General features: G+C 35.8%; 1 protein-coding gene and 1 long non-coding RNA gene across 3 annotated transcripts in view; one reads left to right on the top strand and one right to left on the bottom strand.

Moving 5' to 3' along the window:
• Dok6 (docking protein 6) overlaps positions 1–26106 on the top strand; it is a 411539-nt gene that overhangs the window by 58740 nt on the left and 326693 nt on the right. The gene's annotated exons all lie outside the window — the stretch shown is intronic.
• On the bottom strand, positions 2035–3475 carry LOC119086298. Its single transcript, XR_005089556.1, has 2 exons — positions 2321–3475; positions 2035–2231 (listed from the first exon to the last, which is right to left on the bottom strand). It is a non-coding gene; the product is annotated as an uncharacterized LOC119086298 (long non-coding RNA).

Here is a 26106-nt window from a genome sequence, read left to right as displayed (position 1 = left end):
ATTCAACCTCCTACCTTGAAATTTCTCCTGAAATTCAGCAAAAGAGTGAGGCATGGCTAGAATCATTAAGCTTCCAGTCTAAACTATCAAGTGTCTTCACTCACCAGGGATTCAAAAGAGAAGAAAGAAAATGCCAAGTCCCTTCCCATTCCCATTCCCAGTGATTCATTTTTAAAAATGGAGAGGAAGTAAGACATTGTTCAAACAGTAAATGAGGATCTTAACATATGCTAAACAACCCCTTTTTTTTTAATCCTTCCTTTCTTTTGTTATTTTTGTTTTTGTTTTATGTGACAGGATCTTATGACCTCAAGACTAACCTCCAACTTCATATGCAGTCAAAATGTCTGCTCCTTCTGCTTCTTCCTCCTTAGTTCTATGATTTTGCAGATGTGTTCCACTGCTCCTGGCATTTGACTTGACTCCTCACAGAAAATCATCAGAGAGATAGCATTGTGTCCATTTACTACAAGCAGAATAGAACATTATGATTTGAATAGAGCATTTTATAGGAGATAACTGAAGCCAAATTATATTCATTTATGTTCATGCCCCATGGAGTTAGAACAGTGTCATATATGATGAAGAAATTGACCCTTTTGGCTCCAGACTGCCCATTGCCAATATGGGAATTTATGAGGAAAATTGAAAATGGCAAGAAAAATCAATGATTTATAATAACACAAAAGAGCATGTTTTAGAAATTTTATGTTGTTTTGTACATGAATATTTCTGATATATTTGAAAAAAATATTGTCCTAGAAGATGAACTTTTATAATTGAAACCAAAGAATTTCCTAAGAAACACGGACAACCTGGATGTCTTCTCACTGATTACTCTTTTTTACTGACATGATGCAATCCAGGAGTCCTGAGGCCCTGTTTAGGACATGCATTCTCATAACAAAACAGAATTTTATAAGTCTCTCTTCATGTAAGCTGTATGAGGCTGTCTAGGAGGGCTAGTCATCACATACTTCTTTCCATGGTGTTTGGACGGTATAAACACTGTCCTGAAGATTTCTTCTGATCAAGCCCCTTCTTGTCACCTTTTCTTCTGATCCCTTGCAGAACTGTGATCCTTTTCCCCAGAGACTGCAGTTGCCATTTGAACCTCAAGAAGCTCTCACCTTTAGATTGCAGTAGGAAACTTGAAAGGGGACACTTCTTTTAGTAAAACAGTACTTTCATGAAACTGTAAGTAGGTTTCACTGTGGCTTGTAATGACAAAACTTAGAAAGGAATGGTCTTGAAAAGACTCCAATCTTCAGGTTTCCTTCATATTTATATAATGAGTTTTATTTCAATTAATTGTTTTCTTTTAATGAATCATTTTCATCTCCATTAATCTGTATCCTAAATTAATTTCAATTTCCAACTTTTAGTTTTCAAATTAACAAGCATGATCAATCCCCTAATAAGTCTATGTTTTCCTTGCTTTATCAGAAGCCAATGGGTTGAGGGATTCTACTCCTAGCTGTTGTATGTTGTTCTAATGCAAAGTAAATTGTTATTTTCATGATTTGTAAATAACACTTCTTAAGCAACTACCTCAAATGCTAAGGTAAACTTTCACTACATTTGTAAAATTTTAGTATAGCTGAAACTGATAATTTTTAACACATTGATCAATGTTTGATGTATTATTTTCATGCTTTTAACAGTTCCAAGCCTCTCTAGCTTTAAGTAACTAAAATTTTCATTTATAGAAGGAATCTAAAATAAATGTCTCAGCTTTGTAAGTATGCATAGCAAAGCCTAGATGATTTATTTTTGGTGGTAGGAAGAAAGCCTAAATTTAGAAGTCATTTTTCTTTTATAATATATTCCAAAAATACTTTCAGACATTTTCAGTTTTTGTGTTTCAAGTTTGTTCAATGAATTATAGAACTAATATTTTAAAATTTAGAAGGACCTTAAGCCTTGCCATAAACTACTATTGAACCATTGCTTAGGGAGACACAGAGCCAGGTCCCACAAGCCTGAAGTAATAGTCTAAACAACACATCTATATATGCACTAATTTTGAGCATGTTTCTATTTAAAGACATTTAATAAATTTATATTTACTCATTTATATTGAACTTGCAGCCTCCTGCACTGTAACTCCAGCCAGAACAATGATTACATAATGTGTGTCTCCTCCACAGGCACATCATAGCCTTCTCATGATAGGGACCGTGGGAAGTACTTTGACAATGACAGTTGGCCTTGCTCTGTGCATGTTTACACTAGATGAGGGAAAAACAATGAAATTTAGTCAGTAAATATTCAAATACACAATTCACAAAAAGAGTATCAATTATATTACATATCATACCATTTACTGGACTTCAGGGGATGTAGCTTGCAATCCTGGAAGCAATACTTCATTCAACCCTTGGTTCCACAATGACATTCATCAGATCCTAATCAATGATGACCTCAGGCAAAGAGTGAGAATACACATTAAGAGTCTTTGTAGCAACTAGACAAACTAGTTTTAGATTGTTCAATCCGATATTGTTTTAAAAGAGCTTCCTATATAAGATATATTGACTAATCCATTTAATGTACTTTATAAAGCTTCTTAACAAGTAGGAGATGAGAAAGAAAAAGTGAGTGGGAATCTACAGTAGTGGGAGAGGCATTGCTCTTTAGGTGATGTTTAACTCAGAGCACAGAGGGCATCGGACCACCTGTCATCTAATATCCTCATTAGCCACCAGCACCCAGAGATGTACCTTTCAAAATATATGCGTGGGACAGACTTACCCCTTTGGTTTGATTTTCATTTTAAAGGCCCTTTAGAAGAATAAAGCCAGGCCTCATTGACTGTTGGCTCATCCTCTGCTTTTCTCAAGTAGAGAGATTGGTGATCCTCTAGGAGTAGAAACATCTTTATGATTGGACTTAAGAGACTAAATAAACTGATTCCACAGAAAATTTAAATCAAGTGCAGTGCCCTAGACTTAGAACACGATCCATCATATTATTATCTACCCCTCACCTTCCTTTTCAACAATGAAAGAAAAACAATTATAATAATATATTTCAAATTTTCTTAATAAATAGTCTCAAATATTCTTTTCTTTACCTGTAGAGTTAAATGATCAGAGAAGCTTAAGACTGACACACAAACAGTATCACTCATTGATTTACATCAAATGTTTCATGGCCATCTTCCATGTTTGAAAAATTATTCAATACATATGAATATTGTATGTATGAATTATATGTATGAATTTACAATGAGTGAATGAATGTTTGTTAATTAATGAGTTTTCAACAACTCTTATGTCAAAATCTCTCATTGAAACAAACGACTATATTTATCTTTCTATATCGATCATAAACATATCATATATCCAGCATCTGTTACCCACCTTCAGTTTATCATGTATCTTTTTGTATGAAAGACAGAATATTTGAAACAGTTCAGAAGGACATGGATGGCTATGTAAATAATTAGCTCAGTCAAATTCTCGAAAGTATCTTCCAAGTAGATGTCTGTTTATCAGTCTATTTCTTACTGTCAAAATATGTCTAAAGGATCAAATGATCTGAAAAGGAAAGCTTTATCTCTATTTGAATATTTTGAGCAAACACATAATACAAATATTTCAGGTTTGTGAGAAAGCTCTGCTCTGTAAGGCACTTGGAGCCAAGTTAATCAAAGTCCTGTGGGATAGAAAGCATTCCATTAGAAACATATGGCCTACTTGAATCCCATCACGTGGGTATTTCTACCTAAGGTGCTGACGGTGACACATCATGCTGATGATGACTACTCCTGAGATGGTCCTGCCTGAATGCAAGGAGCTAGGTGATGTGGAGAACAGATTGAAGACTTGCAAACTTCATCTGCCAGACAAGTGCTGGGATTGAGTACTTGTCAACAACCTGAAGGTTCTTTGGAGCATTGATGTCAGTGTATGCCATGTGACCTGATTTCAAGTGGGGGCAAGAATAAAAAATTTGGGAGGTGTCATTTTGTTTGAAACTTTTATTTATAAAATAAAATGTGTTCATTCACGACAGTGATCCTAATTATAGTGGAACAATGAATTTTGCATTGTGTGGTTGGAACCCTACATATCTAAATGGGTACTTCAAAGACTCTTACTACATGAGATAGAGCAGGTTAAAATAGGATAATAAACCAGACTGTAGTAATTATTTTGCAGTGCCCATGTATATCAAAGCACATTATACTTTAAAATATGCAACAAGAATGTAAAAATGTATTTACCATGTAGCTGCTTCACAATAAGAAAAGATTCTTATCAACTTGATGTTGTAGTATGTTAGCCATTTAATGCTAATCAAAATAAATTTATTCATCTTTAATTTTATATTCCTATGCATTTGATTTTTCATGACAAAAATCAATAATAAAAAATTTGATTGTAGAAAATAGACATTATATCTTAAAATTTAAGAGTTGTGTATGTTAATATTATCAGTACAGATAATATAAATTTTCACATATATAAAATGTAGTAAATAAAACGATCATAAAATTATAAAATCCTTAGACAGAAAAATGTCAGGAAGTGGAATTGCCTTTCAGAAACATGGATGAAAAGCATCGCAATGAGAGGGGCTTACCAAAGCTTTTATGATATATTTTGAGCAAGCTTTTAAAGAAAATTATCCATTGGAAAAATGCCAGTTCAATCATACTAAATGCATATTTGTTTACTTTAATATAAACTATGTAAATGTTTGACACTGAAGTCTAAATCATTGATGGAAATTACTGTAGTGGTCTCTATGCCTTTGACATTTATTTCCCCTGTGAAAAATATTTGTTTCTGTTATTTATTATTTAAGATACACTGAAATAAAATTCTAAATATGAAGAAAATGATCTGATAAATTGATAATATCATTTCTTCCTTTTGAAGATAGTTGATTTATACTCAATTCTTATTAGGCCTTTTTTTCTAAATAGGAATTCAATATATTCAACCACAAAATATTTATAAGTAAACTAAAATTTTATTATAGGTTTTGTATGAAAAGATGTAAATTAACTGACAGAGAAAGATTCATATTATTTAACACTTTGTGGCTTTCTATCTCATGTATATTGTCTGGTTAATAAATTGACTATCTATTTTCTAATATCAGGTAATTCCTCAAATTTAAGGACGGCCTTTTTGGCAGCTTGGAGTCCTCATGACAACTACTGCCTGCAAGCCAATGGAAGAGACAACTAATAGAATAGGTCATCTATCTGGAAATTCTAGCTTCATCATAAAACAAACTCCTTTAATCTGAAATTATTTTAAGTATCAACTGAAGGAAACATTTTAAAATACATAAATTCTATTTTAGAAGAATACTAAACTGAATGAAAGCATAATTAGTGTCCTGTGTGTTTATTTATTTATTATTTTGTACCTCACTTTGATTTAGTATCATTCACAGAAATACATTTTGTTTCCCCATTCCTGCTATCTACAATCTAGAATTGTCTTTAGTCTGTTCTGAAACATGGATCTTACACACTGTAGAATTCAATATTTGGTGTACCATCTTCAGATCACAGTGCCTGGGGCAGTGCCAACTTTTTTGTTTGAGTATATGGTTTTACTCATATTTGTCAAATGAAAAATACAACAAAATCTAGACATTGAATTTTATTTAATAGTTGTTTGTGTCTCTCAAGGCTAATTTTAAAGTCAGCATGGAATTCTTGTTAGTAAATACTAAATCTACCACAACATACATAAAAGTTTCAGATTGAAATAACATCTATAGTTTATATATGATTTTTTTGCTCTTTGACTTGCTGCCCTTTGTTTCTTTTTTTTTTTTCTCTTGGTTTTTTGAGACAGGGTTTCTCTCTGTAGCTTTGTGCATTTCCTGGATCTCGCTCTGTAGACCAGGCTGGCCTCGAACTCACAAAAATCCACTTGCCTCTGCCTCCCAAGTTGTATCTTTATTTTAATCTTCTTTTATTCTTGATTCTTGTCTTAGTTAGGGTTCTTATTTCTGTACTAAAACACCATTACAAAAAGAAACTTGGAGAGGAAGGCTTTTATTTCATTGTACAGTTTGTAGTTCATCAATTAGTAAGTCGGGGCAGGAGTGCAAAACATGAACCTGAAAGCAGAAATTGATGCAGAGACCATGGAGGAAGGCTGCTTACTGGCTTGTTCTTAATGGCTTTCTCAGCCTGCTTTTCTGTAGCATCCAGGATTATCTACTCAGTTTGACAGTCTATGGAATGGGCACATCCACAACAATCATTAATCAAGAAAATGTCTCTGAGCTGCCTACGGGCCAATCTGGTGGGGCCATTTTCTCAATTGTGTTTTCCTTTTCCAAAATGACTCTAACCTGTATCTAGTGTTAAAAACTAGCCCATACAATTCTGTTCTGTGTTATTGATGGTATTTGTGTTCTGTAGGGTCATTGTTTTCCCATCCATGTCTTTCCTGCTCAGGCTTCTTGAGACCAAAAAAAAAAAAAAATGTATAAATAGGAGAGGAAAGAGTAAGGCTCTCAGCTGCTCTCTTTGTCCAAGCAGATCGGTGTTCCTTTTCGTTAATGGCTTAGTAAACATGGCAAACCAATGGCATGTACAGATGTGTATGTCTGGATATATGGTTACTTATTGTTTTCCATGCCTTATTAACATCTTTGAAATATACATCATGTCTCTATATTATGTTAGTTGGGTGGTTTGAGCTAGGGAACAAAGAGAAAATGAAGGTAGATAGATATGGGAAAATCTGCATTGAAGGCAACTGGAACAAGATTTTCACTGACTCTCCAACGAGGCTGCAAGAAGCCAGTCTGTTTTATTTTCCCTGAATTGTAATTTATATGGATAGAATATCCTTTTATTCTTCATTCTTCATAAAAGTTATATTTATTCTATAATAAATGAAACTATAAAATTTTGCTTTCTTAAACCCTGAGGGAATTTTAAGAACTTACCCCTTCTGGTAAGAAATTTCTCATATATCTTTGTAGAGGTTATAAAAACCCTCTAGCATCTAGCTAGGAGAGAGAGGAAATGATAGTAATTGATATTTCATAAACTGGCGTGTTAGGACCCTGACCTTTTATCAGCTCTAAGTTGTGAGATCTCAGTCCCTGTACACTGAAAGACTACTGATCTTCCTGGAATCTTAGTCTTATGGAATATCTCACTGCATTATATTGAAAAGTCAACCAAGCTTCTTCAAGCTTAAACAATGTAAGACCTGGGCACTGTGCATATATGTTACAGTTGTGTAGCTTGGTCCTCATGTGGGATTCCTAACGGGGAACAGGAACTGCCTCCAAGTCTTTTACTGGCTTTTGGGACCCTACTCCTCATACAGAGTTGCCTTGCAGAGCCTTAATACATGGGGAGGTACTTAGTCTTAATGCAACTTGATATACCATGTTTTATTGATACTCATGGGAGACGTGCTCTTTCCTGGGTGGAGATGGAAAAGGAGAAGATTAGGGGGAGGGAGCAGGAGGAAAATGAGGGGAAGCTGTGGCTGGGATGTAAAATAAATATACTAATAAAAAATAAATAAAAATAAAAAATTTTAAATGTCAGAGTCATAATCATTACCTGCCTATCACTTTGGATCTGCTCTAATCACTCTGGTTTAGAAGTATTTCCTGACTACATTTTCCCATTCCTTTACGTTATTCCCCAAGAGTGCTCACCAAATATCTCTCTTCTCTGGATATATTTAGTGTTCCCCAGGTTCACAATCAATATAGATATTCTATTCATATAAAGCCTCTTTTTCCTAGCTGCTCATGCTAGCATAGCAAAATGCCATTGACCAGGTGTCCTATTATTCTAATAAAAAATGGAGCTGGGATGTCCAGTGATATACGTGACAACAAGGTCTATTTTATCAGCAGCCTTTTCTATTAGCTTATAGGCAGCAGCTATCTTAATGTCCCAACTCTCATGACTTCATCTAGCTCCTATTGCATTCCAAAGATACTGTTTCATAACACCATTGCACTAGAAGTAAAGCTTAAATAAATAATTTGTGAGGAAAATTAGATATTCAATATACACACTGTGTTTCCTTCAAATGGTACCCATATTCTCAATCCTATCTAATGCACCCAGATCCTTTAGGTTTTAGAGTTGTACACTCAGTAGTTCTTGTGACTCACAGGCACTGTTCTCCTGGCACCACTTCTCTTAACATGAGTGTTACACTACATCAATTATAAGAGTTTACACTGATGCTTACTGAACCATGAAAAAGTTAATAGGGAAGTGAGCTTGGGTCTCTGGCCTGCTTTGGTTGTTACTAGTGAGGTATGCTGAGATTTGGATATGCTATATTCTTAAAGTTTGGGTGCTAAAAAATTTTTCTATTAGAGAAAAATAAGACTCCTTGGGCTTCTCTCAGATCTATGATCTACTGTTGATAAACCCAGTCTTATACACACTGTTGAGAAGTTATGAATGGATTGGCTGTGTCCTGATGAAATGACACTGACATTTCACAACCCTTCTTATTATCTTCTAGATCTCATATTCTTGATGCCCTCTCTTCTATAATTTTCCCCAATCCTTACAGGAAAAGTTTAAATGTCTTTTTGAGGCTGAAATTCAATCGTGTATTCTTCGGTTGTGTACCCATTGAGGAGCCCAAGTTCCAATGGGCAGCCCTGAACCAGTGGTCACACAGAAGATACTGCTTGAACTCAGTTGGTCTAAAAGAATGTTTGAGAGGGAATTGTATGGAGGAGTGGGGTCAATAACAGTGAGAAGGAAAATAGAGAGGACAGGAGAGTACAAAAATCAGAATGCAATTTCTACATGTATGAGATTGTTAAAGAACAAAATCAATAAACATCCTGGACATGAGTGGGAGCAATGAAGGGCAAGGGTCAAGGGAAAGAGAGCGGGAGATCCCAGCTGGATCAAGAAAAGAGAGGGAGAACAAGGAATAGGAGACCATGGTAAATGAAGACCACATGAGAAAAGGAAGAAACAAAGTGCTAAAGAGGCCCACAGAAATCCACAAATATACCCACACAAAAGACTGCTGGCAATGGTCAAGAGACAGCCGGAACTGACCTACTCTGGTGATGGGATGGCCAAACACCCTAATAGTTGTGCCAGAAACCCCATCCTAGGACTGAGGAATCTGGATGCAGACATCCATGGCTAGGCCCCGGGTGGAACGCTGGGAGTCTAATTAGTGAGAAAGAGGAGGGTTTATATGAGCGAGAATTGTTGAAACCAAGGTTGGATAAAGCACAGGGACGAATAGCCAAACGAATGGAAACACATGAACTATGAACCAAAGGCTGAGGGGCCCCCAACTGGATCAGGCCCTCTGAATAGGTGAGACAGTCGATTGGCTTGATCTGTTTGGGAGGCATCTAGGCAGTGGTACCAGGTGCTGGGCTCGTTGCATGAGTTAGCTGTTTGAAACCTGGGACTTATGCAGGGACGCTTGGCTCAATCTGGGAGGAGGGGACTGGACCTACCTGGACTGAGTCTATCAGGTCGATCTCAGTCCTTGTGGGAGACCTTGATCTGGAGGAAGTGGGAATGGGGGGTGGGCTGGGGGAAGGGGAGGGGGGCAGAAAGGGAGAGAACAAGGGAATCTGTGGCTGTTATGTAGAACTGAATAGTATTGTAAAATAAAATAAAATAAAATAAATCAATAAACATTAAAAATGCCAATATTTAAAATTTTTAAATTAATTTTTAAAAACGGTTATTTAGGGCAGTATGTTTACATTTGGAGCTTTTGGGGAGTGAGGACTCTAATCTGATCAATGGATAAAATCATCAGTTGGTCTATAATTTGATAACAGTATGGAGAGTTGGGTCCTAGGTAGAGGAAGCAAGTGTAGTCACTGAGGACCTGTCATCAGGGCTATATTTTAGCCTCTGTATTTTCTTTCAGTCTTTCTGCTTCCTGACCACCTTGAGGTGGGCTTCCTTGTTCACCATACATCTTCAAGGCCATAATATTTTGCCTTAAGACTAAAGCAATAGGGCATGCCAACCTTCAACCCGAAACCTCTAAAATTTGGGGTAAAAAGATTAATTTTCCTTTCTTTTAATTTGCTTCTCTCAGGTATTTTGTCACATGAACAAAAAGGGGCCAATATTTTGGGACCCTACTCCTCATACTGGGTCACCTGGCCAAGCCTTAATACATGAGAAGGTGATTAGTCTTCCTGCAACTTGATATGTCTTGTTTTGTTGATACTCAGGGGAGAGTTGTCCTTTCCTAAACAGAAAAGAAGGAGGAGCAGATTTGGAGGTGGGAACAGATGGGGGATTGGGGAGCTGGACTGAGTGTAGAGGAGGGAGGGGAAATTGTGGCCAGGATGTAAAATAAATAAATAAATAAATTTATGTTAAAAAATTAAATATTATTATTGTATTTTAAAAAGTTTACAATAAATCAATTTCCTAGTATTTGTAGTTAGACATTATTAAAATCATAGTTTTATCCTAACAAAAAAGATCCAGTAAAGGTTACATGGAATCCAAGCTGTTACAGTTCTGTGAATTTTAAACACATACAAAATTTCCACTACCTAGAATGGAAGCTATTCATGTAAGAGCATTGGAAGAAATTCGACAAAAAGCCATCACTGAACTCAGGTACAAGTCCATTCTGTCAAACTGATTCTAAACTAGTAAGTCCCCTCTGTGGTCTAGCAACTTAAATGTTAATATTGTCATGGATGCCAATTTTCAAATATTTTCCAAGAAACATTCCAGGCTCATAACAAAAAAAAGAGGATAAAACAGCCAATGCAAATGCAGGGGATCCATTAAATCCATACCTAGTTTACTAACATAAAGAACAGTGCTTTACTTCCAAACATTAAACTTTGACAGACGAGCTGACGGAAAGTCAATCCTGTCTATGTTTATTTCATGATTTCACATTAGCAGCCTTAAATCAACTATGCTGGTGGAGTTATTTACACGATGGAATTTGAGAATTGCTATAATCTGGACATTGCTGGGATAGAAAGGCAGCCATGACTGATGACAAGCTACCGTTGTTTCCATGACAGCTCACAGAATTCCCAACAGCTTGATCAATTATCACAGTCCACTGTGCTGTGGCTAGAGTGCCCCACTTCTGCTTGCACCTAATGAGTAAGAAAAGTGATATTTATCATTCAGTTGGCTTGGATGCCATTGGTTAGGTCATAGGGGATATTTAGAGCTACATGGAATTTGTAGGTTCACAATGAGGCTTTTAGCATCTATCCGTAAGCTGTAAAGGATCCTATATCTGGAAAGGACAGTATATTATATTATTCTCTTGCTCATAATTCATTAATTATTCTCAATTATTAACTTATTAAGTATAAAGTTATGTATTGGTCAAACTATGACATAACTGACTTTACTCTCCCATAAAATACAAAACTTAAATTTTATTTATTAATAGCTCTCAAGAAGTGCTCTACAGGAGTGGGCACTTATATATAGTACTAATTTTGAGATACTCTAGAAGTATAAGGACTGAGGAGTTTGAGAGCCATGGAATCATATGGACCCCAGAAAGAATATTTAAAAATGTATATTAAAACATAGCAATTAAGAAGATGACATAATAGTGAGTTACTGAAAAAATCAGGGTAAATTCTCTTTTTAGATAAAGTAGACATAGATGAGATAGACTAGGAATGAGAAGGCACAACAGAACTTGCTGATAGTTATTGAGAAATAAATGAAGCATGTATTTATACTTCATTTAGTATAAATAGGAATGATAAGAAGGTATAAAATAGGCAGACAGAACAAGTTCCAGAAGGCTGATCCTTGATATAAAAGACTGAGTATTTCTCCTTCAAAGGATGGGAAAAGTAAATGGTAGTTCAGCGAAGAGGGTGGGTGAAAACAAATTGGGTGTGAACTTCATATTCTTAATTCATTGCATCATTTCTGTTGTGAATGAAAGGGATTGTAACTTGCTTTTCATTAAAATTTTGTCTCTACTTGTACCCTAAATTCCATGAATGAAATTCATTCTGTGTTCCTAACTTCCTACAGTGTGTTTTATGACTCTACCATTTGGACATCATTTGGACAAAGGCTTCAGGACTGTTTTACCAAGAGCCTACTTCCTTTACTTCCTTCACTTTAACTTCAGAATGGCTTATGAATGTATATATTCATGAGAAGAGTCTATGAAAGACCATACACAATGGATTTAGAATTTTATAAATTATGTGTAGTTGTGTGTTGGTGTTGAGATATGTTCATTTGAGTGTAGGTGTCTGAGGAGGTCAGAGGCATCAGCTCCCTGGAACAAGAATTAGAGATAGTTGGGAAGCACCTCACATGCATGCTGGGAGCCTAACTTGGGTCCACAAGAACAGCAAGTGCTCTTATCCTCTGAGGCACCCACAAAAATAAAAATTTAAATTCAAATTTAAAAATAAAAATTTAAATTAAAGCAATAGAATTTATATCTAAAAAGCTAATTAGTGATCTTAGTACCTTTGAAAACAAATAAATTATGTCCTTGCATATGATTAAAATGTGCTTTTTGGGTCCATTGTGGGAACTATCATGGAAAAAGGACAAAAAAATTTAATTAGTCTGTGGAAGATTCTTACAGAAATTATCTTATCATTTGTCACCTAAGATGCCTTCAATTTAAAGGAAAACATGTTGTGTTTTGTAGCTTTAATATTATTTCTTTAAAACACTACCTTTGGATAACATAAAATCTCTTGACTAGGATATTTTTGGAACATCAAAGGGAAAAGAGTGGTATTTTTCTTTATATAAACGAATACCAAGATACTAGAAAAGTTGGGAAAAACTATATATTTCATGCTGAAAACTTGGTCTTAGCCTGGCAGCTTATACACTAAGATATAGAATAGATCTCCCTCTACTCATTCATTAATATGCATTACAATGAACTATTTAAAAACTAGATCAGTTCTCTGTTGATTTAGACCATGTCCATTATAGTTCTCTAAAAATACTTTACATATTCATTTTTATGTAAAATCTGGCCATCTATTTTAAATTATAAATATTTAATTGACAAAGATTGTATATCTTCAAAGTATACTTGATAGTGGTTTACATGTTCTTTGTATGATTACCACAACCAAATTATGGGTGGATACATTACACACACACACACACACACACACACACACACACACACTGCACTTTCTTTTTTAAAATGTTTTAGTTGAAATATAATTACATTGCTTTCCCCATTCTACTCTCCCCACCCCTTCCCAATTATATTCCCTTCAGACCCTCACATGTTCCCTACACACTCTCAAGAATAAAGCCTATTTTTCTTTTATTATCATTGTTATACACACAAATGTGTATATACATATAAGTGTGTATTTATAAATACACAAACACAGCCTGCTTCATCTATTTTTTGTAGTTTGTATGTATATAATTTCAGGGCTATCCACTCTGCATTGGACAGTCAATGAGGGTTTCATTCTTGGGGAAGGCTAATTGATATTTTTCCCATCAGTCGTTAATTGCCTATAATTCTTTGTCTAGAGGTGAGATCCCATAAAATTTTCTCCCTTCTGTTTTACTCATGAGATATGCTTATTTAATTTTACATTAATAATAAAATTTTGCAGAATATTTGGTGCTGCACAGTATAGGGCATCTTTAACATCTTTCCAAGATATTTAATATTTTAAGTGTGCAATCATCAATGCCTAGAATGTCATTTTGCCAAAATTCATAGTACAAAATGGCAGAAGTATTTTTAAAACCATCTCAGAATTTGCTGAAAATTCTGTCCTACCCCTAAGCTAAAATTCATTAAAAAATATTTTCATGATTCAATTCAGTAATTAAAAATGATTTTTAAAAATATTATATTCCTAACCCCATCCAAAGATATACTGATTTGACAGTTCCATGATGAGGAATAAGACTTTTCCATAAGTAAACCATTATGTTTTTATTAGAGGAGGAAATATTGTGTTCACACTAAAAACACTGCAATTCGTAGCCTATAATAGTCACAATCTAAACCCATGCCGAGGTATTTTAAACAGTGTTGGTGGTATCTCAAGGCATGGCAGCATGAGCTGTGCAAAGTGCTTATGATGCGTGTTCAGAACCAAGGCTTCAGTGAAGTCACGTTGCCAGTAACACTTTGGATTCATTGACTTTTGAAGTAATGTTTGTTTGTGCATTAAGAAACTTTTTCTGTTGTCAGTCTCCTTATGACCACCCAAACACATTCAGTTACTTGAGCCGACAAGGGGTGACCACCCTTGGTTTAAGAAGCTGAACTGTGGAGTTCCTGTTTACACGACTCTACAGCAGGTGCATCTCCCTGTGGGTGCTCAGTATCGAGACACGATCAAGCACCTGTTGTTCCAGATGGAGATGTTCAAAATGCAAAGCTCAGAGAACAATTTCTGCTGAATTAAAAAGTTTTAGCAATGTGAAGTTAGAAACTTAAAAACTGAATCACATATTTAAGCCTAGTCTGTACTAATTATATGCTATTCTGTTTGTTATCTTCTATATTCTACAATTAATGAAAGCAATAAATAAATAAAAATCGAGTTTATTTCATATAAAAGTATTTTACTTTTGCTTTAATAAACATATTTGTGATAAATGTAAAGTACTATTATAATGTCATACATTTATTACTTAAGACCTGTGATATGTTACAATTAATTTCATCAAATCAAATCTGCTAATTTCCAAGTAGAATTCATTTACACAGTAACAATAGGATCACTTCTTTATTTATATTATGAATTTTACAAGAAAACAACACTTTTAAAAAATCAAGTTTTGTAACATAGCATCATTTATGTATGCAGTGATTTCATGCTTACAGACTGAGGAACTATGGCAGGAAAATAGTATTTTTTTTATTTCTGCAATGAAGCCATTATGCTTTTTTATAAATACAGGAAACATGTCTCTTTTAAATGGAACCCTACCAGAAAAAGAAGAAAAGAAGGATAGGAAAGAAAGAAAGAAAGAAAGAAAGAAAGAAAGAAAGAAAGAAGGAAGGAAGGAAGGAAGGAAGGAAGGAAGGAAGGAAGGAAGGAAGGAAGGAAGGAAGGAAAGAAAGAAAGAAAGAAAGAAAGAAAGAAAGAAAGAAAGAAAGAAAGAAAGAAAGAAAGAAAGAAAGAACAATTAAGAAAGAAAAGAAAAAAGAAGTTTAGCTGTTTGCCTCCTGTGAGAATAAAGATTTTCTATGGAAAGCAAAGCTTGTTATTTAAACATTTTAACATCTTTTCATTACATTCACTGTCCATGACCCATGTTACATAACACCATTTTGATATGAGTACATGCTGTGAGTTGAGTATACCCCTCCTCTTATTGTACATTTATTTTTCACTGAATTGAACATAGGATCCTTATTCTTTTCAGCAGATGGGAGAGTGGCCCAGCCTAACCTAGGTCTGAAAAGTATATAGCGAAGCAGGCAGAAAGTGCTTTTGGGATCCTCAGAAAATTAAGCATTCCTCAACAATTCCAGCTCAAAGTACCAGAGCTGTGTGCACATACATTGATTTGTTTGGCTTCTAAAAGATTTCATTTGTACAACAAAAATATTCATTGATAATAAATAACAAGCTAACCCATTAGATACAGTGTTCACCACTGTTACTAAATAATCTTTTTGGGATCCTCCCTGGGGAAGACTAATTTTCTCTCCCTCAGGGTCACTACCTGCCTGTAACTCTTCATCTGGTGGTGGGACCTTTTGAGATTTCCCCCTCCATATTGGCATGTCAACGTGCTGTCATTCTTCAGGTCTTGATTAGTCTAGTTTGTTGTTGGAATTTCATGAGTGCAGTTTCCCTGTCACATAGAGAAGACACAGTCTCTCAGCAAGAGTCGTGGTCTCTTTCAATCTTTCTTCCTCATCATCCACGAAGTCTCCTAATCTTGTGTCTGGGATTGTGTTGTATATATACAATGTGTGATGGGCACTACACAGTCAGTTGTTTTCTGTATTTTGACCAGCTACGGCTTTGTATAATTGTCTCTAACCTCTGTTGAAAAAAAAAAGGTTATTTGATGAGAGCTAGACTTATGAATTATCAGTAGTTATAATGATATGTATTTAGAATGCAGTAAGAAATTACAGTGCCCTCTGGTCACTAGTAATAGGTATCTGACTAGGTTTACAGTACTAGACATAAATTCCCTTTTATTGAGGAAGTCCTAAGTTCAACTGGACATTTTTCAGTTACCAATAGGATGTGTCACTATTACACCTTTGGGGATTTCTTTCTAGGCTGGTCCAATTACTGTAATTCATAGATGTCACAGGTAGGGAAGACCATTGGTCCTACTGGTAACTATTCCCCCGTGTCTGAGCAAGTATCCTTGGAATAGGATGTCAGGTATTTTAAGCATATAGTAAGGAGTATTGTAATTGTACATAGATTTAATTTTAGTTGTTTTTTCTTTTTTGAGAACTCTGCACATTGATTTCCAGGGTGGGTTTATCAGTTTGTAATTACACCAATTATGAATGAAGATTTCCTTTTCCCAACATTCTCAGCAGTATTTGTTGTTAGTTGTTTTCTTCATCTTACTCGTTCTAATTGGGGTATGATGATGAAATGTCTAAGTTGTTTTAATTTTCTTAAATGCTAAGGATATTGAACACTTTTTGAGCTGTTTCTTGGAAATTTTTATTTCTTTTTTTGAAAACTCAGTTAAGATTCATAATCCAGTTTTTAATTGGTATTTTGTTTTTTCACACTATTATTTGATTTTTTTTTATATATATCCTGGTTGTTAACTCTCTGTAGTATATATAGCTGGCCACCACTCTTTCACACTCTCTGGGCATCATTCTCACTTGAATAACTGTTCTTTTTGCTACACAGAAGGTTTTTATTTACTTTTTTGCTTGGTTGTTTTGTTTTTTGAGACAGGGTTTCTCTGTGTAGCCTTGACTGTACTGGAACTCACCCTGTAGACCAGGCTGGCCTTGAATTCAGAAATCTGCCTGCCGCTGCCTCCTTAGAGCTGGGATTAAAGGTGTGTGTCACCACAATCCAGCAAGATTTTCAGTTTTAAGAGGTCTCACTCGTCAGTTGTTGGTCTTAATTACTAGATATTCAGGGTCTTATTCAGAAAGTCCTTTTTCTTGTCTGTGTTTTCTTAGAGTGGTTCTTCACTTTAGGTTTCAGGTTAAGGTTTTTGTTTTGTTTTGTTTTGTTTTGTTTGTTTTTCGAGACAGGGTTTCTCTGTGTAGCTTTGCGCCTTTCCTGGGACTCACTTGGTAGGTAGCCCAGGCTGGCCTCGAACTCACAGAGATCCACCTGGCTCTGCCTCCTGAGTGCTGGGATTAAAGGCATGCGTCACCACTGCCCGGCCAGGTTAAGGTTTTTGATCCATTTGAGATTTATTTATGGGCTGGATCATAGGTACAGGTCTTCTTCATGTGAACATTCAATTTTCTCAGGACCATTGTTGAAGAAGCTCTTGTCTCCAGGATGTGTTTTTGGCAGCTTTGTCAAATATCAGATGACTGTAGTTAAGTGAACTCACGTTTAGGTCTTCTATTTTTGTTGCATTGAAATACATGGTTTTTGCCAGTACCGTATTTTTTTTTTTTTTATTGATGTAGCTCTTTGGTTTATCATGAAACCCAGAATAGTAATTCCTCCAACATCACAATCTTTTGCTCAGGATTACTTTGTCTATCCTGGGTTCTTGTTGGTTCCATATGAACTTTTTTCCCTATTTCCATGAAGAATGATGTAGAGACTTTGATTAGGATTGCCTTGAATCTGTAACTTGATTTGATGCAATGGTCATTTTCACAATATTAATTTTGCTTTAAAATAAGCATACTGAAGACATTTCCATTTTCTAGAGTCTTCCTCAATCTCTTTCTTCAGAGGTTTAACTTTTTCATTGCAGAGGTTTTTCACATCCTTGGTTAGATTTATTCCTAGATGTTTTTTTCTATTACTGTTAATTATGCCTATGATGTTTTTCACAGAATATTTGTTGTTAGTACATAGAAAGATTATTGTATTTGTAAATCAATTTTTTTTAATCTTGACACTGTAATGGAATTGCTAGTCATAAATGGGCAAGGGTATCCATGTTATGTTATGACATTTCCTAAAGAAGACCCAATAATCTATATAGAATATTAATTATAGCCATGAAGGAAGGTTCTCTAAATTGCAGTCATTGTTCTTCAGCAGACCACTATCTTATGTGCCACCAGATGTCAGAGGCTCTTTACAGTGTATCTTTACATGAAATATGTTTACAATTGGTTACCCTAGAATATTTCTGGACATGCTATCTAAATATAAATTTATATCTAAACTTGACTGACTCTACCAAGGAAATTTGATCAGTGTGTAGAGAACAAACAGCAAATACAAGCATATTTGGACTGATCTCACATGCTTTTCTCTTTTGTTTATTCTTCTTACATACGTTACATTCCAACTGCAGTTTCCCCTCCCTCCACTCTTCCCAGGCCCCACCATCTCCACTATCTCCAAATCCACTCCTCCTCCATTTTCTTTCAACAAAGAGCTGGCCTCCCAGAGATGTCAACCTAACAGCATAACAAGTGTGGTGATATTCTGTTCCCCAAAATATTGTATACCCTAATAAACTTATCTGGGGTCACAGAACAGAACAGCCACTAGATACAGAGGCCAGAAAATGGGGGCACATATGCCTTTAATCCTAGCATTCCAGAGGCAGAGATCCTCTGGATCTCTGTGAGTTCAAAGCCACACTGGAAACAGCCAGGTGTGGTAACAAGAGACTTTAATCCCAGGAAGTGAGCCTTAAATCCCAGGAAGTGATGGCAAAAAGCAGAAAGGTATATAAGGCGTGAAAACCAGAAACTAGAAGCTTTTGGCTGGTTAAATTTTAGGCTTTTGAGCAGTAGTTCAGCCGAGATCCATTTGGATGAGAACTCAGATGCTTCCAGTCTGAGGAAACAGGATCAGCTGAGGAACTGGCAAGGTGAGGTGTCTATGGCTTGTTCTGCTTCTCTGATCTTCCAGCGTTCACCCCAATAACTGGCCCAGGTTTGTTTCTTATTAATAAGACCTTTTAAGATTCATGCTACAAACAAGTTACAGTAAAACTAGTCAGAAACCACATATCAAAGCTGGACAAGACAACCCAGTAAGAGGAAAATGGTACCAAAACCAGGAAAGAATCAGAAAAACCTCCAACTCACACTGCTAGTAGTCCCACAAGAACACCAAGCTACACAGCATAATGTGTGTCAAGAGAAACTAGGTCAGACCCATACAGAGTTCATGACTGTCACTTAAGTTGATTCTGTGGGCCATGTGTTCTCATGGTGTCCCTGACCCCTTTACTTCCTACATTCCTTCCTCTCCCTTTTCTGTGGAGTTCCCTTACTATTGCCTAGTGTTTGGCAGTAGGTCTCTGCATCTGCTGCCATCAGTTGCTGGATGATACCTCTCTGATGACAATTGGGCTAGACACCAATTTCTGAGTATAGCAGAATATTGTTAGGAGTCATTTCATTGACTTTTTTGGTGCTAGTTGTCTTTGGTTCTCACCTAGGTTTCTGAACTAGTCTTTGACTCTTGATTATCCAGGGTGTGTCAGGTAGGGGCTCCCTCTCATGGCACTGGCCTCAAGCTGGGTCAGTCATTGGTTGACTACTCCCACAAGTTTAGTGAAGGTTTTACAGGTAGGACAGACTGTAATTTAAAGGATTTGTGGGTGGGTTGATGTCCCAGTCCCACTGTGAAAATCTTGCCTGGTTATAAAAGATGACCATTTCAGGCACCATGTTACTAGAAGTCTTTGCTAGAGTCACTCTCAAAGATTCCAGGGAGTCTCTACTTCATGAGGATTCCACATTGCCACCCAATGCTCCTCAATTTCAGTCACCACTACCAGTGCTCTCTCCTTCCACCCCTCCCCTCTGCCTGATCCCTCCAGTTCCCACCCCACTGACCCACAATACACTGCCAACAGCTATCTTATTTCTCCTTCCCAGGTAGGCCCAAGTGTCCCCCTTTGAGCCCTCCTTGTTAATTAGCTTGTGGATTATAGCATGATTATCCTTTACTCAACAGCTAATATCCACTTATAAGTGAGTACATACCATGTGTTTATCTTTCTGGGCCAGGGTTATCTTACTCAGTACGTTTTTTTTTTCTAACTGCATCCATTTGCATGCACAATTCATGATGTCATCATTTTTAACTACAGAGTAAAACTCTATTGTATAAATATACAATATTTTTTTTAGCCATTCTTCAGTTGAGGGACATCTAGATTGTTTCCAGTTTCTGCCTATCATGAATAAAGCTGCTATGTACATAACTGAGCAAGTGTCCCTGTGATAGGATGGAACATCTTTTACCTAAAAGTGGACAAAAATAAAGCACTAAAAGTGGTATAGCTGGGTCTTGAAGTAGATCAATTTCCAATTTTCTGAGGAACCACCATATTGTTTTCCATAGGGGCTGTACTTGCACCACCAGCAGTGAAGGGTGTTCCCCTTGCTCCATCTCACAACCAACATGAGAGGTCACTTGTTGATTATAGCCATTCTTTCTGGCAGGTGTAAGATAGAATCCCAAAGTAGTTGTTTTGCATTCCTCTGATGGCTAAAGATATTAAACATTTCTTTAAGTGTTTACCAGTCATTTGAGATTTCTCTATTGAGAATTCTCTGTTTAGATATGTACCCCATTTTTTAAAATTAGATTATTTGATTTGTTGATGTCTAATTTATTGAATTCTTTATATATTTTGGATATTAGCCATCTGCTGGATGTAGAGTTGGTGAAAATCTTTTCCCATTCTGCAGGCTCTCATTTTCTCCTGTTGACAGTGTCCTTTGCCTTACAAAAGCTTTTTAGTTTCATGAGGTCTCATTTATTAATTTTTGATCATAGTGCCTGTGCTATCAGTATTTTGGTCAGGAAATTGTCTCATGTGCCAACGTGTTCAAGGCTACTCTGCTGTGGGATGGTCTGTATGTCAAATTACTCTGATTGGTCAATAAATAAAACATTGATTGGCCAGTGGCTAGGCAGGAAGTATAGGAGGGACTAACAGAGAGGAGAAAAGAAAGAACAGGTAGGCGGAAGGAGTCACTGCCAGCCACCACCATGACAAGCAGCATGTGAAGATGCAGGTAAGCCAGGAGCCACATGGCAAGGTATAGATTTATGGAAATGGATTAATTTAAGCTACAAGAACAGTAAGCAAGAAGCCTGCTATGGCCATACAGTTTGTAAGCAATATAAGTCTCTGTGTTTACTTGGTTGGGTCTGAGCGGCTGTGGCACTGGCGGGTGACAGAGATTTTTCCTGACTGTGGGCCAGGCAGGAAAACTCTAGCTACACTATTCCCCACATTCTCTTCTATCAGGTAGAGTGTATCTGGTTTTATGTTTAGGTCTTCAATCTATTTGGACTTGTGTTTTGTGCAGGATGGTAGATATGGATATATTTGTATATATGGATATCCCGTCCTCCAGTTAAGCCAGAGCAATTTGTTGAAGATGCTTTCTTTTTCCATTTTATATTTCTGGCTTCTTCTTCAAGAATCAGGTGTCCATATGTGTGTGGATTTATGTCTGGGTCTTTGATTCCATTGATTAACTTCTCTGTTTTTATGCCAAACGATGTGGGTTTTATTGTTATAGCTCTGCTGTACAGCTTGAAATCAGGAATGGTGATACCTCTGGAAGATCTTTTATTGTACAGGATTGTTTTAGCTATCTAGGATATTTTGCTTTTGTATGTGAAGTTAAGGATTGTTACTTCAAAACCTGTAAAGAATTGTGTTGGAATGTGCATGGCAATTGTGTTGAATCTGTAGATTGTTTTTGCTAAGATGCACATTTTTACTATGTTAATCCTACCAATCGATGAGCATGGGAGATCTTTCCATCTCCTGATATATTGTTCAATTTCTTTCTCCAAAGACTTGAAGTTTTTCATACAAGTCTTTCACCTGCTTTATTACAGTAACCTCAAAATATTTTATATTATTTGTAGTTATTGTGAAGGGATGTTTCCCTGATTTCTTTCTCAGCCCATTTGTTATCAGTATATAGGAAAGGTATATACTGTATATAAGTATATACAGATTCTTGAGTTAATCTTGTATCCAGACACTTCCCTGAAGGTGTTTATCATTTGTAGGAGTTCCCTGGTAGGATTCTTGGGATATCTTATATATACTATCCTATTATCATTATAAATAATGATACTTTAACTTCTTCCTTTTTAATTTGTAAACCCTTAGTCTCCTTCAGTTGTCTTATTGCTCCAGCTAGAACTATAGTACTACATTGAATAAATATGGAGAGCATGCACAGCCTTGCCTTGTTCCTGATTTTAGTGGAACTGCTTTGAGTTTCTTTGTGTTTATTTTGATATTGGCTATCAACTTGGTATATATTGCTTTTATTATATTTAGATATGTTCTTTGTATCCTTGATCTCGCTGAGAATGTTATCATGTAAGGCTGTTGGCTTTTTAAAAGGCTTTTTCAGCATCTAATGAGAAGATCATGTGGTTTTCTTTCTCTCAGTTTGTTTATAGGATGATTTATTGATAGATTTTCCTATGATGAACCATCCCTGCACCTCTGAGATAAAGCCCACTTGATCATAGTGGATATTTTTGATGTGTTCTTGGATTTAGTTTGGTGATGCTTATGTCTGTAGTTCCTGTTCACTTACCTAGATTTTCCACTTCCAGGATTCCCCCAGTTTGTTTTCTTTATTCCTTCTATTTCCACTTTCAGGAATTGAACAGTTTTGTTAATTTCCTTTAACTGTTTGCCTTTTCTTGGCTTTGTTGGTGTTCTTTAAGGTATTGATTCATTTTTTTCTCCAATTTTTTTTGTTTGTCTTTTCCTCAACTTATTTAAGGAATTTATTCATTTCCTCTTTATGGTCCTCTATCATCTTCATACAGTTGGTTTTAAGGTCATTTTCTTATGCTTCCGCTGTGTTAGAATATTCAGGAATTGCTGAAGTAGCATAGCGGGATCTCGTGGTGACATGTTGCCTTGGCTGTTGTTGATTGTGTTCAAGCACTGGCATCTAGGCATCTGGGTTTGGGGAATTATAGGTCTCGGTGCTGACTTCTGAGTTTGTCTGTGTTGGATATATGTTTTGTTCCTTTGTTTCTGTTTCCTCTCTGCTACTCTGATCGAAGTGGTCTGTGTTTGGGTAGAGGGTCTACACCCAAGTTGGGAACTGGACTTCTGGTGGTCTAGGTGGGATCTGGTCGAGCAGAGTGCTTCTGCTGGAGTTGTGGGCCAGAAAAAGGTTACATGTTTATGGTCATATATTTTATAAAATGCTAATTCCCAAGAATGTCTTCTTATTCAGCTGGAAAGATGTCAATAATATATAGAAAACTGATTGCTTGGATTGGGTGAATTTATAACTCTACTTATTGTCTTATTGGTTGAAATAAATGGGAAATAATAATATTTCCTGTGTTGAAAATACATGATAGGAACTACATAAATCACAGTGTTGTTTATGTAAGAGCAGAGCATACCATAACTGTCTGTTTTAAATTTGTGGATATCATACAAAACAGAAGATTGTGTTGGCCATGCTAGCAGCTTCAGCACTGAAGAGCTCCGTTTTCCTTGCATGGTGCATCTATAGTTCCCACTTCAACAGAACCATGTTGTTGTTGTTTTTTTTTTTTTATTTTATGTTACAGTTTTGAATATTAACGGACCTATCAAAAGTACTGAAATGATTTGTGTTTTCCTTTTGCAGATACTCTAGCTTTGAACCATACTGTGCCATTATCTACCTATGTTTTCATCTTTGTTAATCAGATGGGGATAAGTACTTCTCTTTTGGGAGGAGTAAGAGTCTTAAATGAGAACAGAATCATCTCAGTGAGCCCAATAAAAATCAGCTATCATTGTTCCCAAAGTACCATGACTTTCTCACAATATTATGATTATATAAAAAATGTAATATATATCTTTGCAAACACCCAATGTGGAGTCCATAGCCCTCTGAATAATACAGAAGGGGACTTGGGAAATGTGTTAAGGAGTTAAATTCACTTGCTGCTTTTGAAGAGGACTAAAGTTCAGTTCTCAGCATTTACAATGGATAGTTCATAAGTGTCTTTAACCCATGCTCTAGGGATACCCCTTTCTACCTGTGTATACATGCATACACATAAATAAAAATAGATCTAGAAGGGGAAACTGTCTTAATACACCATTTTTTAGTAATATACTGTGATGTATTTTAAAAGATATTACATTATCCAATCACTCTTGGATACAAAAATTTGTTAATTTTTGTTCTTGCTTGAAAGTGTGTTAAAACTCAGGTAAGAAGATACTGAGCTTGTTCACCATCCCCACACAGATCTTCTGGTGACCAAGACACGGGTATTGTACTCCAGCAGTCATTCTCGGAATGTGTTCAGAGACTAGTAGCAATCACCCCATTACCTGCTAAACCACAAACACCAGGAGTGGAATGTGTCTGTTTTTGAGGAAGCACTTTAGGTGATTACAATGCACACTAAAATTTGAGAGCCAATAAACCAGGTGAGAAAGAATAAAAATTATAATATGAAGAATATTGATTTAATAAAGCTAAATATTGCCATATTTGTAGGACTATATAAATATTATCATATTGGTAACAGTATAGGAAATTCATACATGAATCTTTTCAAAGCAGTGAAACTATTTTCACATACCCTAAACAGGGAGATATACCCAAAAAGAAAAAATATTAAATATGACAAACATAACAGAAGTAAGCTTTGTGGCTGTTATTTGGGATGTTTTTATTCTATGTTATTTCTGCTTTAAGGTATAATTGAGACATTAAAATTGTAAATACTTAAAACATACAAAGAGATGATTTGATAGGCATATACACTATAAAGTGATTACTGTAATCAAGCTAATTAACATATCCAATACCTCATGTAGTTAACATTTTGTGTGTATATGATTCTTCCTAATCACACATTTAGATAGGAATGCTACTGATACCTATCATTTTACCTCAAATAGATTAATTCATGCTGTCTCCCAGTTAGAGTTCCACAGAAAATGGCTCAAGCCAAACGAGACTAATGAGATGGTTTTGTTTTTGGGAATTAAACACATTTTGTAATATTGGTTTTCTTGTATAGTTTTTAGATCAATGCTTCTTCTTTAAGCCCAAGTTAAAGCTATACTGTTTTGTAAAATGGTTTCTATAATTTGGTTTTACACACACACACACACACACACACAGAGAGAGAGAGAGAAAGAGAGAGAGAGAGAGAGAGAGAGAGAGAGAGAGAGAGAGAGAGAGAGAGAGAGAGAGATTATCCAGTATAATACTGAATAAGAGCATCAAGAGAACACATTCTTGGCCTCTTCACAACTCTAGGAGAAAATATTTATCTCTTGAATTTATACCTGATGTTAAATACAGATTTTTCACAAGCAGTTTTAATTAGGTTGAGGGAGTTGCCTGGTAGTCATAATTTCCTGTGTCTGTTGTTTTAATGGATGATATCAGTGTTTTCTAAACCTCATTTACCTCATTAAATATGTTTGTTCACCCTGTGGTCTCTTGATATTGTACATTATATTCATTAAGTTTCAATGTTGAAACCAGGCTTACATTCCTAGAATAAACTCCACTCTCTTCTTACATATTATGTTTTATCTATTTTCAGGCTCTGTTTGATGTTATTTGACCAAGGTTTTTATAACTGTATTTGTATTGTCATTATTTTGTAGCTGAATTTTTTTCTAAAACTGTTTTGTTTCGGTTTTTGTGGTCCAACCAATGGTAAACCTAGATGAATGGTAGAGAAATGATCCTTATTTTCTGATTTGCAAGACTATGAGTAAACTTTTTTCTCAACTTTTTTGTTAAATTTTGCACATGCAATCATTAGTACCTTCAGTTTTCTTTGTTGGAAAGATTTTAATATAAATTTAGTGTTTAAAAGTTGCATATTTAGCCAGGCGGTTGTGGTTGCACTCCTTTAATACCAGCACTTTGGAGACAGAGGCGAGTGGATCTCTGTGAGTTTGAGTCTATTCTAGTCTACATAGAGTTTCAGGACAGCCAGAGCTACATAGAGAAACTTTATTTTGGGAGA

The sequence above is a fragment of the Peromyscus leucopus genome, chromosome 19, assembly GCF_004664715.2.
Source record: "Peromyscus leucopus breed LL Stock chromosome 19, UCI_PerLeu_2.1, whole genome shotgun sequence".
Lineage (NCBI taxonomy): Eukaryota > Metazoa > Chordata > Mammalia > Rodentia > Cricetidae > Peromyscus > Peromyscus leucopus.
The sequence above is the reverse complement of the archived record's forward strand: the minus strand, read 5'-3'. Positions and strand labels throughout refer to the sequence as shown.